General features: G+C 38.4%; 1 protein-coding gene across 3 annotated transcripts in view; it reads left to right on the forward strand.

Annotated features, from left to right (window-relative positions):
* The first annotated feature begins 3,954 nt into the window (after positions 1-3,954).
* The window catches only part of Pak5 (p21 (RAC1) activated kinase 5), a 206,341-nt gene continuing 190,218 nt past the window's right edge, over positions 3,955-20,077 (forward strand). For 2 of the 3 annotated variants that reach the window (XM_070006754.1, XM_070006758.1), the window contains exon 1: positions 3,955-4,083. The gene's annotated coding sequence lies outside the window, so the exon portion shown is untranslated. Of the gene's footprint in view, positions 4,084-14,350; positions 14,375-20,077 lie in introns of those variants that run through there. The other variant, XM_070006756.1, reaches the window with a different exon arrangement.

Consider the following 20,077-nt stretch of genomic DNA (forward strand, 5'->3'; position numbering starts at 1 on the left):
ACCACAAATCCATGCAAAGATTGAATGCACCTAGGGACATCCCACAGTATAATTGCTTGACAAACTGCAGTAAAAACTTTTTTTCTTCTCTTTTATCTTATTATTTAATAGCAAAAGTAAGAAAAAATAGCATCCAGGTAAATGTGTCAAAACTATTGCTCTGAAAAAAGCCTTCCCTCCCTGATTCATAATGTTTGTCAATTTATGTGGTATAAACATTTGCACAAGGCTGTTTTCACTATTCAGCCATCATTTTTACCAACATGGTGTTGCTGAAAATGGAGTTAAGAAGTTTGTGTGTCCAATTAGTTCTTGCAAACTAACCCCAAATAATTCCAGTGAACTATTTTCCAGAGATGGTAATTCAGTGATGGAGATCTAGTTTGTCTTACATACAATTTTTCTATAATTGTTTTTATACTTTGTTTGCAACTCTGCACCTGTCTACCTATTAATAGTGTTTTTGGTTGTATTTTTTAAATTAATTTCTGATTCATTTTCCTTCTTAGTGACTTACTATCTACTACTATTACTACTTACTCAACCATCTTCTCATTCATTTTGGTCTTATCATTTCTTCTTTGTATAACTGTATTAAAAATTATCTTTAATTTTTTGAGACTATGGGAAAATAGTTGTCTGAACCCTTTCTCTGTTTCCCAGGATAAGCTTTTTTATATACATATTCTTAAAATATTTTGTATGTGCTTCTTGAAACACTTATTTCTACCTTCTGCACCTCTGTCACTAAGTAAATGTTCTATTCCTTGTGAAACTTGCATTGATTGGTTCTATTAAGTTTTATCTATATTGATTCTAGCATTTGCTGATAATTTGCATGGAGAAGAATAAAGAAAACAATCTTGGGTAGTTTGGGTTTTAACTCTGGTACATTGTATTAAGTATGTCTTAGCCTTCCACCCCCCACACATCTACGAAGTTGTCTACCCCTCAGATACATCTTTCCACAATTTTTTTATGTTATTGAGGTTGACTGAAATTAGTTTCTCATGAAATGTTGACTAGTCAGTAGCTCTATGTTGTTGGAAAATACTGTAGTTATATGTATTAGTTACTTCCTTCTAAAAAATTACATTTTACAAATATAGATTTGACAGTAGAGAAAGTCATGTCTTAAGTAGTAGAAAATGAATGCATGTCAGCACAATAAGACATAACTAAATACCCCAGGTACAAAAAGATGCACAGAGCTAGATACTTTAATAGATAATTATTCTCAATTGCTGATTATTGGTTATTTTCCAACTTTCATGTTTAGAGCCAAAGGGAGTATTTACTATTTATTTTTAAATAGTTTTGAAAAGCTCCTCTGACTTATCAGTAGGAATCTTTTGTGTATTCCAAAGTGCTAAATTTATTAAATGTACTAGTGTGGTGGCCAAAGTAACATGTACTACCCAGATCTCCCTTAAGAGAAGGACTCATTACCTTCACCACAGAGACTGCTGCTGAGAGAAGGCCACTAGCTAGCATCAGGGATGTCCATAGTTTCAGAGGGATTCCTGTTTCAGGCTCATGCCCATTCTATAAGCAATGCGTGATTTGAAAAGATGAAGGTCTGACCACCAGAGGCCAACTCAGGGTAATTCTTTGCTTCCCAGAGTTCCCAGTTGGGGGTCAGGGGGATGGGCAAGCTGAAACTGTCACCTACCTGCATAGCAGCAGGGCTTTAACTCCAGCCCACGTGTTTCCAGTATCTCCTACCTACAGGTATAGATCTTTAATCAAAATTCTGTAGGCTAAACTCTCAATGATGTAATATGCATAGACAATACTTAGGACTTCATATAATGCAGTACTTAGAGAAAATATAATTCACTCACACCTTGCATACTTCTAAAATAAATTCAAAGCAGCTAATGAAAATCATAGTATTTAATCAGTACAGACAACTATGCAGACAACCCTTATGTATAACAAAAAAGCTATTTTAAGTGATTAAAATGCAATATTTGTGATAAAAATTTTAATCGATTCCAATTACAACTAAATGATCTGACTTCTGTATCTGTATGAACACTTACATAAGAAATCAACATAAAATATTTAAATAGTCATGGGCTAGAAAGGAAAAGGAAAGTAGAGAATTAGGGGGTATGTGCACAACTTTGAGAAGAAAGAGATGGGTTGGTGATTCTGTTCCTTTAAATAGAAAAATAGAATCTGATACACCAGGACAAATGTCTCATATACTTATGAATATTAAAGAAAAAATCGCCCAGCCATTCCATGGTTCTTGTCTTGATATGGCAGCTACTGCATTGACAACACGAAGTGAATGGAAAACCAGCAAGAAGAAGTGATTAATAGCATACTATTAACTAGCAAAATGCCCAAAGTTACTGTAGCATACTATTAACTAGCAAAAGGCCCAAAGTTACTGGACATAATGGAGACAAAAGAAACACATTATTTTGTAATCTGTTGTTCAATTATAGGGTCAGATACTATGCATTATTAAGGGTACTTTGGGGAAACTAAAGATGGATAAAAGTATGACTCCTTCCAGAAACTGAAACCTAATGGCTCATTTTGTGAATGCCTTTCCCTCACTATAGTGTGGGTAGTCTTAGGGTTGGAGACCTTAAAGGGTTTAGGAAGAGAGTGCATAACTGGAGAATTTCAACTGAACCACTAGATACTATTGAAAGTTGGAATCCGAATATCTCTGAATTAAAAACTCCTGTGGTCTTTTGGTCTTCCAGCGCCCTACACTTAGCACAATAGGTCAATCCCCCCGCTTTTTCTTTGAGACTTTGTGCAATGTAGTTAGAGTCTAACTCTATTACATTTCATTCCAAGAAAGATTCAGCAACCCTAGGGACACCTGCACACAACTTGAGTTGTCATGTCAAAGGCAGGAAGGTTCCTTTTTTTCTTTTTCTTTTGTGGTTGTTACTTTTTATTATTATCTTTAAGTAGTTGTGCAAAGGGGTTTCAATTCAACAGTATTCCTTTCCAGGTGTAATGCATCTTGATCAATATCACCCCTTCTATCAATGTCCCCAGTCTCTTCCAAGTTCGTTCATATCCTCAAGTTATATGGTCCTACTTTTACATATGTACATTGAAAATAATGACTGTATTTGTCCACCCTTCCTCTCGCCATGAGGAGAATTCTTTGTTGATTGAAGAGATGACCGCCTAAAGGTCATCTCTTCAGCACTACAGCTGGGGATTTCTCTAGATCCCTGCTTCTCCCCACTGAGCAGAGGACCAGCAGGACATCCCTATTACTAGGAAAATTATTTGATTTGTAGAATCTCACGTCCTAGCTCACTGTATCCGAATCTGAACGTTACACAGACTCATTAAAGTTTGAGAAGCAGGGGTCCAGGTGGTAGGAAAAGATCTAGCATATGGATCTGGCTCTCAGTCCCTCCTTCTCCTCCCCCTCTTCCCCCTTCCCTCCCTCCTCCCACCTTCCCCTCCCCCTCCTTCTCACCTTTGCTCATCACTTGAGCAAAGCTCAACCCTGCAATGGTCCTGCACAAAATTGGAGCAAATGTGTATGGGGAGGTGGTGCACAGGAGCGACTCCCTCAGGAAGGTGTGTGTGTGTGTGTGTGTGTGTGTGTGTGTGTGTAAGGGGGGGGGGAAATGGCAGAGGGAAAATGAGGTGGGATTGGCTGCTTTCTCCAGCTCTGGAGTGTGGACACTCCCAGGCACCCTCCCCCGTGCATCCCCGCCCTCCCCCTACCTTCTCTCTTTCCCCTCCACCCCCTCCCCTTCACCCCCCCCCCCCCCAGCTGCTACAGCCTGCTTCCAACCGGCTGCCGCGAAAACCCGGCGCAGACGCGCGCACTCGCTCGTGGACTGTCCTCCGAGGGGCGAAGCCGGGCAGCTGGGCATGCTCAGTAGCGGGGGAGGAGGCTGGGGAGGAGTGTGGAAAGCTTTAGCTCTGCCCCCTCCCCCTCCCTCGAGCCCCCGCCCCCCTCACCCTTACCCAGCCGTAGTAGTTCCCCAGCGTGCGAACCGGGGAGACCGGGAACATGGCGCTCGGAGCCGTGTAGCAGCCGACGAGAAGGGGGACGAGGCGCCGCGGCTTCCTGACAGCCACCAGGTAGGCAGGCGCGCCTGGCCGGGCTGCCGGGAGGGAGCTCGGCGTGAGGAGGGGCGCTCGCCAGGATGCGCACCGTTGGTACCCAGGGCATCATGCTTCGCCCAGTCCGGAGAGGACGCGAAAGGGATCCCGGTGACAGCAGGATTGATCGTGGATCTCCTAGGAGATGCCAAAGGCTAGGGTCCCTTGCGGGGAGGTAGAGGATCGGGGGACCGCCCACCTCCCTCCCCAGCCCCCAACCCATGCACTGCCAACCAACCTGGACGAGTCATCCCTCAAATAAAGGGTAGTTCCTTTCTACTGGGAGGGAGGGCGTGGGACATCACCCCGGATACCGGCTCCGGGAGAGCCCTGGTACCCACGAAAGCCTAGAAGCCCAGCATCGGTTCTTTGTGTATCCAGCTGCTCACGCCTGGCCCTGGGGGTGTCACAGTGCCTCTTCCCTTCCCCCCTGCCCTACCCCCAGGGATGTCGGATATATTGCCAAAGCAAGATCCTCATATGGTTTTTGTCTTTTGGCAGGTGTGGACTGCAGGATGCAATAGCGGAGCTTTTATGGGGCTGTGTTTTCCTTTGTTATTTGCCTCCGTGTGTCCGTGCGCGTGGTGGGTTGTAATGGGAAGAGAGAACTTCTGCTTGTGGGCACAGGGGTGGGCAGAGTGTGGAAGAGCAGCTCGGTTCCAAACTCTTGTCAAAAGCGTGTGCAATGCCAGGCCCCTGGAGGGTGAACTTGAAAAGTCTAGGGACCATCCGTGCCCAGTTTGGAAGAGAAACATCCTTCTTCCTGAAAACCTGTATGTACATGTGCCGCTTTCCACATGGGATGTGAGTTAATTTGCCAATCTTAAATCTCAATTCAGGGAACTGGAAGTATTGTGGCCGAGGAGGTCTTTTTAAGGCCAGAGGAGGAAAGGAAAAAGAGAAGTTGGCACAAAGCCAGAGGAAAGTGTCATCATTAATAGCTGTTGACAGCACGGAAGGCTGATATACTTTTGGGAAAATGGGGAAACCGGGCATTCCATAGGAATCTAATGCAGAGTCTAGGTAACTTCTCGAAGCTTTTAGGATTTGATGGTTGGTCAAACACTCTTTTCTTCCCTATATTAGCTCTTCCAGCTAGAAATCTATGAAATTGACATGCTATAATTACAGTTACACCCTTTTACCTTGGCATACAATATTCATCAAGACAGTTCATTGAGTTAGGGAGGGGAGGTAAATTTCGAACATACTTTTTGTGTATAATATAAAGTACGTGCATCTCTCTGTGAATATGAAGTTCGGAGATACTTTTTTCTGCATTTGCACTGTTTGTTTTTATGATCTCATTAGGTGGCAAGAATGAGTCAGAATCATCAAAACGAAATGGCAACTGCTTGAGGAAAATACATTTTAGTAAATTTAGAGTGCAAATGTCCAATCTGAGGGTAATGCCTTGATGTGCAATACCTATATGCAAAACAGAAGCCCTGCCAATGGAAGTAGTAGAAGTTGATGTCAGGTTCATTGATAGCATCGACCTTAGAAAAAGTTTTGTACTCCTGTGTTAATGGATAAATATAGATCAGGGTGATGGAAAAGACTTTGAAGGGTATTTAATCCAATGAACCTATTTGAAGTTTTATATTTCTAACTATGGTAAGGAAGAGCAGCACCTTACTTATAAATGATAATAATTCTCCAGAAATCAAGACAGAACTCAGGACATGGATTTTCTACAGGTGTCTCAAATATACCTTGTCCAAAATATGGGGTGTGTGTGTGTGTGTGTGTGTGTGTGTGTGTGTGTGTGTGTGTGTGTGTGTGTGTGTGTGTGTGTGCCAGTATTAGAGTTTGAACTCAGGATCTGTGCATTGTCTTCTAGCTTTGTCATTCAAGACTAGTACTCTATGCCTAGAGTTACAGCTCCAATTCTGGCTTTTTTGCTGGTTAATTGGAGATAAGAGTTCCACAGACTTTCCTACCCAGGTTGCTTCCAACCAGAATCCTCAAATCTCAGCCTCCTAAGTAGCTAGGATTACAGGCATGAACTACCAGTGCCTATCTTAAGATTCCCAGCTCTTTGTTCGGCCTCTTCAGTTCTTTATCTACAGCAAAGAGGATCATGATATTATCCTGCATAAAATTCCACTTATAAATCTGGGAGAGCTTCCAGCAACTGTCAGATTCCTGGGTACTTGGCCAGCGTCACCTTGCACATTTCTAACCCTTGCTTTCATCACTGTGTCTTGCTGTCTATTTCTTGAACAAGTTATGTCCTTCTCTGTAAATTTTGCCTGTCTAACCCTTACATTTTCTATGGGCTTTATTGACCTCTCTTTTATACTAACCAACCATTCTCATTACCTCTTTTCTTCCATAAAGCCTACCTCTAAGAGCAGTTTCATACTTATTTGTTTGGCTCTTTGGTATCGGTAAGCTCTGTGATGATTATTTTGTATCTTGTAAGCAGAAAATGCTCAACCCTTATTTGATGGATGAATGAAGGAATAAATATTCTGCCTGATTGCAATTTTTTTCTGTGCTAACTTAAAGATTTATTTTTTGGAAGATTTCTTTTGGTACTAGTATGAAAAGAACAATTTAGAACCTTGTTCTGACTTCACAATAGGAGTATTCTTAACTTTATCAAATGCATCTTCTAAGAATTGGTTTTAAGCTATCAATTAAGAATTGAGTCAAAATATTTTCTGGCAAGTGAGGTTTTTGTAAAAATATGTAAGTCAACAAATATTCTGAAGTTATAAGTTGCATGGGTATAACTGCCATGCTATCTTTCAAAAAGATAGTGACAACTAGACTTTTAGCCTTCTGGAAATTACTAAAATAAATAACAATGATATTATGTATAATAAATAATACAATTAAATTCTGAGCTTCTAGTATAAACCCAGCTCTCTTCAGTCCTTATCCATATTTTAACACTACTATAGCTCTTTAATATTTTGCATGAACAATTACCAGCATCACAATAAATATTTGATAGATCAATAATAGCAATTGGTAAGAAAATTATGCTTAGAAAAAGACCAAAACAAATCTGCTCTTGCATAGAAGAGCATGCCATTTCTTTCTGGACTCATCTAGGTGAAATCAGTGTTATTTTAAAAATCATGCTGTTCGTTGTTTGGAAATTGATCTAAGGAAGGAATTTCTCTTTGTATAGGAGCAGGCTCCTGGTCTGTTTTGGTCAAAATTCTTAATTGTTTTATTAGTTGAGTCCTATTTAATCTAAGTGTCTTTCTCTGAGAGCACTTTTGGTATTTTTCAATAGCAAGACTGTGCCCCAAGAGATGGAAGAGTTCAATGATAACACATGTAATGTTTTGGATATCTAGAGTACTACAATCTATTTTACTTTTATTATCCTAATAAAAGGTGACTATTACAAGTAAGTGTAATTTAATCCACATGTTCCAGTAGAATTTTTCACAGAAATCACTAAATATACTATGCGTTGGTTGTTTGTTTAAAAGAAATGAGTATGCAATTTAATCAACTAAAATATAGGGCAACTAATGAGAGATTTCAATAAGGTATTTGGTTATAAAAATACATATTCAAAACTACCTAATATGCCAGTATTTACTGGGTAAAAATAAAATAGAAAATGATCCAACTTATAAAACTGAAAAGTATATAAATTACCTTGGAATAATAGGAAATATACTTAAAATAGTTGGGAATAATACAGGATATTGAAAAAAACTTATGCAGGAAGCTATGAAACTTTATTCAAGACACATAAAAGTAAGAAATAAAAAATGGGAAAGAAATACTTTATCATTTGGTAGAAGAATGGACATATGGGATGGTTATTTTTTCCAGCTCCATTATATAGTTTTATAATTACACTGGGTTTGGGAAAATGATAAAAATGATTCTAACACATGTCTGGAAGAATAGTTATGTGAAATAGGTGACATTTTGAAAAGGAGTGGTGACAGTGGTGGAGTTTGGTGGGGGCTGTGCAGCTGGTAGGAGGGTGGTGGGTGATAGAGGAAGGTAGGAGACTGGACGTAGGAGATGGGCACATGCAGGCTATGGGTACTTTGGGTGGGTGGAGGTGGTAAAAGTGGATAGAATTCTGAGTAGTGGAGGTAGGTGAGGTGATGGGTGGTGAAGGGATTTGGATGTGGATGTTGTTGTGGCGGGCTTCCCCTTGTTGACATAAAAATAAATCTGATCATCAAACTGTAATCATTATAGCAGTGCAGTACTGGTGTAAGAATCAATAACTAGATCAATGGAACAGAATAACTTGGAAATAGACTCAGGCAACTTTTAGAGATATGAGATGGGGAAAAACCATTATGAAACACTAAGGAGTACTGGATAAAAACTTCAAGGAACTTGGTGACAAATAGGGAAAACAATGAACTAAGAACCTTTACTTACCAAACTCTTCAAAGGAAATATCAAATAAATTGAAAACTTCATATGCAAAGTTTTGTGCAAAACGCAACTAAAAGAAAATATGTAACTACCTTTAGGTATAGGGGCTTATCAATAGTAAATCAATGGAAAGACTCACAAAGTAAAATAGACATTTGAATGGATTTTATACTTTCATGTGCAAAAAATGCATTTTGTAATGGAATACAATTTTAGGGAGTAACATGGACGCCAATCATTGAGAGGATTAGTAATATAATATGCACCAAAGAACTCTTGCAAATTAGCAATAAATAATAGCAGCCCAAGAGAATTGTTCATATATCTGAACAAATTTTCCAAATGGATAAAAATGAAAGACCAATGTGCAAACTTAGTAAATGATCATACTATATAAATCATAGAAATGCAAGTTAAAACAAAACTGAGATGACATGTCTTAATGTATGTATGAATGAGTAAACATATGTAAAAGATAAAAAGTAAGGACATTCATTCATGGGAAAGTTTTATGTTATACCTTTCCTAGAGAACTTTGAAAATACTGGCCACAAGCTTTTAAAAGTCCAAGTTATTTGATATAATGATTTGTCTTGTTTCTTGTATTTATTTTAGTCTTTTCTTGTACTAGAGTTTTGAACTCAGATCTTTATGCTTGCTGCATAGGTACTGTACCACTTAAGCCATACCTCTATCCCTTTTTGTTTTAGTTACTTTTCAGATATGTTCTCATGTTTTTGTACCAGGGTCTAGCATTGGCCCACAATCTTCTTATTATTCTTCCCAAGTAGCTGTGATTACAGACATAAACCACCATGGTTGGCTTGCATTTTAATCTTTGCTAAGGAAGAAGATACCGGCAATTATTTTCCTGTAAATGAAACTTAAGAAACATAAATTAGAGACTAGTTAAAATGTTTTAAGTTCCCCAAATAATAAACTGCAGGTATTTAAAGTGATTGTTTTGATGATTATATCATTGTGTGATCTTCACAATTTTAACTGGAAATAAACATTGTTCCACATCATAAGTATGTGTTTTGTGACATAGAAATAATCATGTAGGCTTATACAAAACAGAATTGAAACAAAAAGGCAGTCTTTGGATGTTGAAAATGGGTTCATTTTCCTTTTAATGCTTTTCTGATTTTTCCAAATTTAATCAGTTTAACAACACACTATTTTACAAATATGATGATACATGTTCAGGTCATAATTATTCATTTATGTCCATTGATTATCTTGATTATCTATTGTTCAGAGATTCTGCCAAGTATACCAGGAATAACTCTTAGTTTGCCTGCAAATGGGAAAAAAAAAACAAAAACAAAAACAAAAACAACCAACTGCCTAAATTGAGCATTTTAAAGGAATGTATTAGAAGGATATCAGGTAGCTTGAAGAATTGCCAGGAGGGAAAGTCCTCAAAATAAACACCAACAGAAACAAGGTTAGAATCAGACAAGAACCTAGTCAGCTCAAGGGTCTTTGGCATCTGTACCAGGAGCTAGTGAAACAGGCTCTAGATAAGACCAGTTGGTTTAGGTCTTGGCCACAGTCTGTGAGTTGCTATTTGACGCTTGTTCATAAGACCCAATCCTGTTCACTGAGTATCAGAGAGGGCAGGTGCTTTGATGAACAAGACTACGAGTGCTTTTATAATGTAAATGAAAGAGATATAAAGGATACCAAACATCTTAAACCAAACCAAACCAAAGAGAGAATAAAAGTACCTCTTACTCCAGAACCTGAAGGCAAACAGGGATGAATGGCAGCTATCACTTTCTTCTGTCTGTGTAAGGGTTTATTCTGATGTAAGAGTTTACCAAGTGTAAGGTTTACGGTGCAAGGTTCATTGTGATGTGATTTTTTAAAGGTCCAGTGTAAGTGGCATTATCCCATAGGGAAGATGCTTTTTGTGTTTCTCCTGAAGTCAGTAATGACATATCAGGAATAATGTACTTTTATTCAGGCTTGATCCTCATATACTGGCATAATTTTTTTCTTAAAAACATTTTTTAAAAATTGTATTGCAATGATGCTATAGAGAGGGGTTACAGTTACATGAGTAAGATAATGAATACATTTCTTGTCAAACATTGTTACCTACTCCTTTGTTAAACCCACGGTTAAACATACATTTTCATTCTTTATGTCCACTAAATAAAAGGTAACGCATAATTTTCAAATGAGTGGTTCCATTCTCTGGTGAGAGGAGGCTCAAGAAAAAGAAAATGTGGAATAGTTTAGCAGGCGCAAAAGGTATAGTATAAAATTGGATTGGCAGGCTGGGAAGGTGGCTCAGTGGTAGAGCGCTTGCCTTTCATGCATGAGGCCCTGGGTTCAATATCTCAGCACCACATAAGCAAAAAGAAGCCAGAAGTGGCACTGTGGCTCAAGTGGTAGAGTGCTAGCCTTGAGCTGAAGAGCTGAGGGACAGCGCCCAGGCCCAGAGTTCAGGACCCACAACCTAACCCCCCCACCCCTCCCCCCCCACAAAATTGGATTGGGTACCAACAGAAGACTGTTATCTTACTTTTGGCAAATTGTACATTCATATTTCAATTGAGCCCACCATGAATACCGGACTCTTCTTGATTTAAATGACTTTGATGCACAATACTAAGATTAAGATTGGTTAGCATGCTAACTAACTGCAGTTTCCATCATAAATAGGAAATGTTTGTGGTTATCCAGATAATTCAACAATTATGTTGTTTTCATAACTCTCAAAAAAGTTTTGCCTGAGGAAAGATGGCTTTCAAATAGAAGGGAAAAAGGGAAATTATTCTTCAATTACCCTGAAACCAGGAGAGAGAAAAAAGTCTTAAATTACCAAGAGGCTTCTGCTCATGTTATTGCACATCACAGCGTCCTGCTATTCTGCCCTCCAGATTTTATATTCTTGGGTAGCCATGCTCCTCTGCCCAAATCAAAAAGTCCACATATTACCTGGACCCCTGGAGCCCATTTCTGGGTGTTGCTCTGTGTATCTGGGACTTTGAATCCCCCAGGGGTGATGTGGAGAAGACTGCTTTTGGAAAATATGGATGAGATTTGGCCATATGAATGTGTGGTCCACACATAGGTGCTGAAGGCCAGGATACAGAGGAAATGCAAATGAAGCTGGTTCTCTTTGCTCTGTCATGCTTTTGAATTCACATATTCTAATTTTAAACCTGACTTCTAATCTGTCATGAAGACATACACTGAATTACCTACTTAAGCAACAGCAATATGGATGATAAGAAAATAGATTACAGTCTCATGATCATGACCAACCTTAAACAAAATGTGTTGAGACCCCATCAAAGTATTTCACCTATGTACATTAATTAGGTTTTATTTTTCTTACTACAAAGGCTGTCAAAGTGGTCACTCAAGGCATTTTTTTTTTGCATTTAGATAGTGTGGGGAAGCAGCAACAACCCTTGAGTGATTGGCATCCAAATTCCACAAGCACTGGCATGCAGCCACTCAGTGGATATGAAGAGAACTTTTGTTTGGAGTCCATGAACCTTCAGTAATTGAAAAATCACTGGCTTATTCTACTCACTTTGACTCTAACAGTCACTCAACTCCTCAGATTCAGCATTTCTGTCCTGTTCATGTAGATTTTCCCAGGAACAGGCAAGGTAAACATCCATACTACCTTGCACTGTTTACTAAACAAAAAGAGTTTTTTGGGGGCTGCTCCTGTAATAGGGAACCTACCTTGCCTTTGAAAACAGAGCTTCTGTTGTGGGATTTATTTCCTGGGCCAGTTTTCAATGAAATTGCCATTGTGTCATTGATGGTGAAGAATATCTTTCTTTCTCCTTTATGTACCAGTTAATATCCTTACTCTTCTGTGATCCCACTGCCTAACTGAACCAAGACTTGATCTAAACATATGGACTTCATCACTATTTTAAATAGTAACTCATGCAATGGTAAAGGGGGTGGAAGAGGTAGGAAAGGAGAGGAAAAACAGGCAAACATACCTTTAGTCCTAAATATAATATCTCTGATTAAATCAACTGCCATCAGCTTCCCTTTTCAATTAAAATTCAAGGTTGAAAAAAATTTCAAGGTTGTTAGCAGTTTTCTAGATGGAATGTCATGCTTATAAGGCTGGTCATTTGAGTCACACAAATGTTCTTTGGGTAAGACTGATTTTTCCAGCTAATTGTTTTTATAATCAGCCGAGTTGCCTTCTTGGTCTAATCTTCTGGCTCCATTTTGTTTTACTGACCCAATAAGAAGTAAAGTTTCTTGGAGAGTGAAGAATGTATACTTCACTTGTTTAAAAGAAAGAGTTCTCCCACAAAGTGGGAACAGTTGCTACGTGGGTATATTTCACCTCTAAAAATAAAAACACTAATGGAAGAGGGGGTTTAGGGAGAAATATCTTATAGAAACAGAATTTAGGGCTTTCCTTACCCATGTGTCTTTTCAGGTCAATGTTCTTTTAGGTTTACAGATATGGAAACAAACAAAAATCATTTTCTAGGCCAGGAGTGGTGGTTTATGTCTGTAATTCCAGCTATGAGGAAGAATAGGTAGAAGGGTTGCTCTGCCCAAAAAAGTTGATATTCTCTCTCTCTCTCTCTCTCTCTCTCTCTCTCTCTCTCTCTCTCTCTCTCTCTCTCTCTCTCTCTCTCTCTCTCTCCACACACACACACACACACACACACACACACACACACACACATACACATGTATATATATAATGCAAAAACAAGAAGAAAACCTGGGGGTGTGGCTTATTTGGTACAACACCCAACTAGCAAGTGTGAAACTCCGAGTTCGGACTTCATTAAAAAGAAAGAAATAATTTTCCAAAAATACTCAAATAACCGTTTTCATCCATTGAGTTGAATAGTACAGTTGGTTCTCTGTATCTGTGGGTTTGTATTGTCCAGTCTTCAGTCAGCTACAGATCAAGAATATTTGGGAAATTTTCACCTGTTCTGAGCATGGACAGATTTTTTTCTTGTAGTTTTGCCTTTCACAATATAGTATAGAAATTAGTAACACTGCATTTACACTGTGCTAGATAGCTATTACAAATATTCTAAAGATGACTTTAAGTATATGAGTGAAGTGGTAGAGTTCCAGCCATGAGTGAAACAGAAATCTATCCTAGAAAAAATAATCAAGGACTTTGCAGAATCGAAATTTATTTAAAAGGATAAATTTGGGAGATATTTGGTAGGCATAGCTTAATGGTGGCAACTAGCATTTCCAGTACTTTTCAGCAATTAAACAGTAATAAAAATTTTTGTCTTTCTTTAACCCTAAGTACACAAAGGATTGTATAGACTTGAGCTTCCTTGAGGTAGGAATTATTGAAACAGAAAAGGATATTATCCTGGTTCATGTGATGTAATCATCTGGAAACTATAAAATATTCAAGATGCAATGATGCTCATGGCAGTGAAAGAGAACCTTATAAATGATATGTATTCTATAGAATGGCTAGAAGGAGCTCAAAATCAATATTGGAATCACCCAAGCTGACTAAGAATAATGATATTATTGTACCTTACTAGAAGTAATGAAAAACAAATGAGACAGAAAATTCCAGAGCTGTCTTTAGAGTTTTTTTATTTGTTTGGGATAGCAGGGAGGTTTCCCATTTCTTTTCAGACCTCAATTTCTTGTTTAACAGCACAGCCATCCCTTGAAGAGTACTTTTCCATGTAGACCAAGGATATGCACTGAATGTAGCTGTTCCCATCAAACAAAGAAATCTTTGGTTAAAAGTTGTTCAGCTGGTAGGACTAAAATCCATAAAGATAATTGGATCTACTTACTGAGGTGGTATCAATTTATGTCTGCTTTCTCCTTTGATAGGTTAAATACAAACCTGATATTATAGTGACGATCACCCACACTCCATCCATTCCTTCATGTAAGTCACCAGATCCTATTATGCTTATTTGGGATGGCACTTAACCATGCAGGGAACACCAGTGGCTGCAGTATATGAAAATCCTCTCTGGAAGGAGCCGGACAATAAATATATAAGCACAAAATGTTAATGAATACAACGTCAGGAGCTGACCTGTACTTAGAAAACATAGAGTGGAGTAAAGGGGAAATCAGAAGGGCTGTGTTGGTTATAGATAATGGAGGAACCTGCCCACAAACAGTCACGCAAAGATGGGGATTCACTCTGGGAAATGTGGCATTGGCCGTTGTGCAAACATCATGGAGTACATTACATAAACCTAGGAGGTTGTTGTCAATCGCTTGAAATAGACAAGAACAGAGAACATTGTTTTTGTAAATAGTAAGAATGCACTCTAAACTAATAGTTAAAATGTAGGATACTAAAGACATAAACCAAGGACATACTCATTTTTACCAATATCAAGTACTGTAGAAAAGTATATGCGCTATATTTTTTTATGACTGGCAGCTTGAGAAATTACTTGTTTGGTTATAAAACATATGGCTAGAGTTGGAACGATGGTGGTAGCAATAACTAAGATCCTGTGCGCACCTATTATTTATTTTTTGGAGATGGTATATTTGCATGATATAATCTGTCTCATTTAATTCTTTCATTAGGCTCATAACTACAATCAGTATCCCCATTTTCTGGCTAAAAATTGGCATATTTGTTGTGCTTTGCTCTCTTCATTAACATTATCTTGGATGGAAATAAAAAAGTTACTTCCTCAAATTCAAAGGTCTAATCTTTATGACCTATTCTATTTTTGTTTAGATTCTTTCTAGAAATAGATTTTTGAGTGAGGGATAGAAAGAGCTCATTGGAAATTTCATAGAATACCATGACAGGAGAGGAGACAGACACAAGGAATGAATATGAGGTATTTAGTCTGTACCTGCTGCTGTATTTTTAGACTGAGTTACTCATCAGTAATAGATATTTATTTCTTTCAGTTTCTCTCAGGTGAGGCTTGTACTCTACTTCAAATGATACCTTGTTACTCATCCTCCAGAGGGAAGGTCCTCTTGTGGTAGAAAGATAAACTTATTCTTCAAACTGTTTTATAAGAGAACTAATAATATCCATATCATCCAAGCCTTCATGGCCTAGTCACTTCCTAAAGATGCCACTTCTTTGTATCATTATCTTCAGGTTTAAGCTCCTGTGCATGCATTTTAGAGGAAAACTCATGTTCTTATCACAGCAGAAAAGCTGCCAATACTGGAGTTTCAATTGGGGGAAATTGGAAGGTGTATAAAACTCAAGTCTCAGATTTGTGTATCCAAAAACCAGGTCTCTGGGATATGTGTAGAAAACCTCTCACCAGGTGTTGGAGGAAGCTGTTTCCTGTGGGTATTAGCTTCTCTTTACTTCCAGGTTCTGTGATTTGGAAAAGTTCTCAGGAACACAAATTCTTGCTGTTGGAAGTCAGTAGTGTATTAATGGACACTATCGCTGCTTGCTACATCCATACTTGTCACTTCAAACATCAGAGAACTTTTAGTAGTTCTTTTAAATGAAACAAAACAAACCACCTATTTTTTTGCGGTCAACCACAGTGTATTTATTAAGCTATCAAGGTGAGCAAGAATACCTCAGGTTCTCTGGTTTAAAAAGGAGTGAGCCAGAATATTCGTGGCCCTCAAAGTCATTTCCGAATAAACAAGACAATATAACTGCAAGTACTGAATTAAAGTTATAGAAAAATTAAGCATATGGCTTTTAAATGATTCTAATGTTGAAAAGCAGAACAGAAGTAAGGCTATAATTGACCTTGTGATAAACAGAAAGAGAAAATATTCCCCAGAGTAACGCATCAACCCATGTAATGCAATTGCATTCTTGCCGGGCATTGGGGACCAGTTAGTTGACCAGCTGTCTCGTTTGAAGAGTTAATGGGATACTTTGTCCCCAAAAATGTGGTTCATGACCAGGATCACTTTAGGAACAGATACCATGATTGTAGGGAAAGTTAAAAGAACATAGAATTAAAATTTTATCTATTGGCATACATAATAGAAATGATGTTGATTCTTAGACATGCTACTAACCCCCAAACCAAGAAACCCAAATTAATGCTTTATGGAGAAAGAAGAAAATGCAAGAAGTATCCTGAGTATAATGGGAGGCCAGTGTTCTGAATCCTATTTACATGTGAGTGAATATTAGCCAGTGTTAACTGAATGTTGAAATGCACTTGATCGGGAAGCAGTAAGGACTGGAAACCAGGCCGATAGCAGCCTGTAGTGGAATTTCCAAGTGACCTGAGTGTTTTTGTTGATGAGCATATATTGGTTACGTTGGCTGAGGGTAGTAGGAAAAGTGTTGTAACATTAGCCATCTGCTTCAAACAGTTGTGAAGCAAGATGGAAATCCAAAGTTGATATGGTCCTAACAATTGTTGTTCCATCAGACAATTTTAGCAGGCACCAAACCATTATGCTCTTAAAATAATAGCTAACAAAAGCCTGTGCTGGTGGTTCATGGTTGCAATTCTAGTGACTCACGAGGCTGAGATCTGAGGATTTGGGTTCAAAGCCAACCAAGACAAGAAAATCCATAAGACTCTTATCTCCAACAAACTACCAAAAAAAAGGAAAGAAAGAAAGAAAGGAAGGAAAGTAGGAAGGAAGAAAAGAAGGAAGGAAGGAAGGAAGGAAGGAAGGAAGGAAAAGAAAGGAAAAGAAAAGGAAAAAGAAGGAAGGAAGGAAGCAAGCAGAAGTAGAGCCCTGGCTAGAGCCCTAGCATTAGCCTTGAGCAGAAAAGCTTAGGAAGAGGGCCCAGCTCTGAGTTCAAGCCCCAGGACCAATACAAGCGTGCATACATGTGCATGTATGCACACGTGTGCACACGTGCATTTGTGTGCACAAGAGCGCACGCACGCGCGCGCACACACACACACACACTAGCTTTATAAGTCTTGAATTTGAGATATGGGTGGATTTTAAGAAGCTTATCATCATCATTATAGACAGGAGACCTATATGAAATACTCCATAGAGGATAGTAATTTCCTACCTGGAATGTCAGATGTGTAAAAAGTTCCTTCATAGTATCTGTGTTCCTAAAGTAATAAAAAGAAAGTAAACTTGGAGAGAGCTACTGGAAGAGGAGTGATCTTTTTTTGGCTTTGTAACAGCAACATTGAGCTCCTTTTTGGTTATTTTTGCTGTTATTATTATTTTACTGTTTTACATTTCTCCAAGTGTTGAACCTGCATATGATAACTTTGCAATATGTCAGTCAAAACTTCAGGGCTCATGATTCATTTCCTTTGCATTCAGAGCCTCCCTGTTCTCCAGCTGCTGAGAGCAACCTTTGTATGTAGTCCACATAAATAGTATCTTCTACACTGGTATAGTCCACAGCCTGAACAACCCTCTCTGGTGATTCTACTTACGCTGGCCATGTTAGGGCCATACTTTGTAAAATGGTATCACTATGCCTTGTACTTCTGTGCATCTCCTATTATTATTAACTGGAATTAAACAGGTTAAAAAGAGGAGGCTAGCTTGCTGTACTTTATGTTTTCTAGATAAAGTATCCCATCATGGTTACTCAGTAAATGTTTACTTAAATGTTGTGTGAATAATAATACTGTGAAACTATTAATAATAATTTGTTTTACTGTATGAGATATTTTACCTGCTCATCTCCTTTAGTTCAAATAGTAGCCCTATGGAATGTATATTGCTTTAATTTCTTACTGGAGGATAGCAAAGGAGAAGAGGAATAGGGTAACTGAGGAGTAGACAAGAAACAAATGGAAGTATTGAATGAAGAAATTTCTTTAAGAATGTGTCTGTCTGTCTATCTATCTATCTATCTATCTATCTATCTATCTATCTATCTATCTACCTATCTTTCTATCTGAAGAAAGCTAAGAAAGCTAACATATAAATATACTGGGATGTGGCATTGTGGGGAAGCAATTTACAAAGTGATCAATTGACATTACCTTGTCCATGTAATTGTAACTCCTCTGGACAGTATTTTTCACAATAAAAATAAGTAAGTAAGTAAGTAAGTAAGTAAGTAAATAAATAAATAAATAAATAAATAAATATAGGGAGAAAAAGCTGGAGAGGATGTGTTTAAAAGCTGAAGGGGCCTGGCGCCAGTGGCTCACACCTGTAATCCTAGCTACTGAGGAGGCTGAGATCTGAGGATCACGGTTCAAAGCCAGCCTGGGCAGAAAAGTCCACCAGACTCTTATCTCCAATAAACCACTAGAAAACTGGAAGTAGCACTCAAACAGTAGAGCACTCACCTAGAGCTGAAGAGCTCAGGGATAGTTCCCAAGCCCAGAGTTCAAGCCCCACAACTGACAAAAAAAAAAGCTAGAGGGATAGCAGATGTAGATGGAGGGAACTGGACATCGATATTGTTGTGGAGATTCAGAAAATAGAATCTAGAAGACACACAGTGTGTAGTAGCTCTAGACGGAACTGCTTTACTGGATCAGGAGGAAAGGAGATGACCAGATAGATTTGTGGGAACATGATGGTGGAAGTTGAAGAAAAGACATCAGTCTTTCCTTCTTATATTCAAAGAGGGAGTGATGAAGTCACCTGCTGAATTTGAGGAGGAAGGCCATGGTTGCTATGGTGATGTGATGGCAGAGATTTAAAGGAGAGTAAGAAAGCATGAAAGATCTCTGCATAAATTCATGGATTGGGCTTAATTGTGGTGGCTCACAATCGTCATTCCTGTTATTTGGGATGTCCAGAACAGAATCACAGTTCAAGGTCAGTCAGGGCAAAAGTTAATGTGATGCCATTTCAATCAACAAACCTGGTATAATATAGCATGTTGTGATCCCAGCCACACAGGAGGCACAGATAAAAGGATTGTAGTCTGGGAAGATTCTATATAAAAAGGATTAAAAGTAAAATAAACCACTGGGGGAGTGGTTTAAGTGGTAAAGCACCTGTCTAGCAAGGGTGAGCCCCTGAATTCAAATCCTAGTATCAGCCACAAAAAAAAATAGGAAAGAAAAATTAAGAAACTGAGTTAAGAAATGAGCCTGGTACTTTCATCTATTTGTAGTAATAACACAAAAGTTTCAAATTAAAATTTAGAGTGCTCATTTTCTTTCTGTCCACCAGAAAAAAATAGGTTGTGTCCCAATTTAATTACAATCTAAGTTAAAGTAGAAGAGGCTTTCTGAACATAAAGGAAACTTGCATTTTATGAAATATGAAATGTATTTCTTTTGAATTAGCTTTATTTCTCCTGCTTTTTACATTTTGACTCATTTTCATGGAAGTTGCTACTAAGCAGAAGAAATAGTGAATGTATTCCCTGTAGACTAACGTTAAATTGCAGCCAGCCAGCCAGATACTAAGGGAAGTAGAGAGTACCTGTCTTCAACAGAATTATTCTGCTAAAGGGTGGTAAACTCAGTTCTAAGTGGATCAGAAAATTAAAGAAAGCTATTGGGACAAGAAGGAGCTGAAACATGATGGTGCTATTTCCTTGCATCTTTTCCTCTGCTGGTTTCTGGGTTGGTTTCATTCTCAAGCAGGTTCTCCCATTTTTTTTTTCTAGCAAGATGGGACCTTTTGTAGCTCTTGGCTCCCATCTTACTGATTTCAAACTGCAGTAGAAAATGAAGCCTAGCATCTTCCAACATTTCCAACGCAAGTCTCAAGACAG

This window comes from Dipodomys merriami, unplaced genomic scaffold (genome assembly GCF_024711535.1).
Source record: "Dipodomys merriami isolate MVZ:Mamm:240054 unplaced genomic scaffold, mDipMer1.0.p SCAF_7, whole genome shotgun sequence".
Classification (NCBI taxonomy): Eukaryota; Metazoa; Chordata; class Mammalia; order Rodentia; family Heteromyidae; genus Dipodomys; species Dipodomys merriami.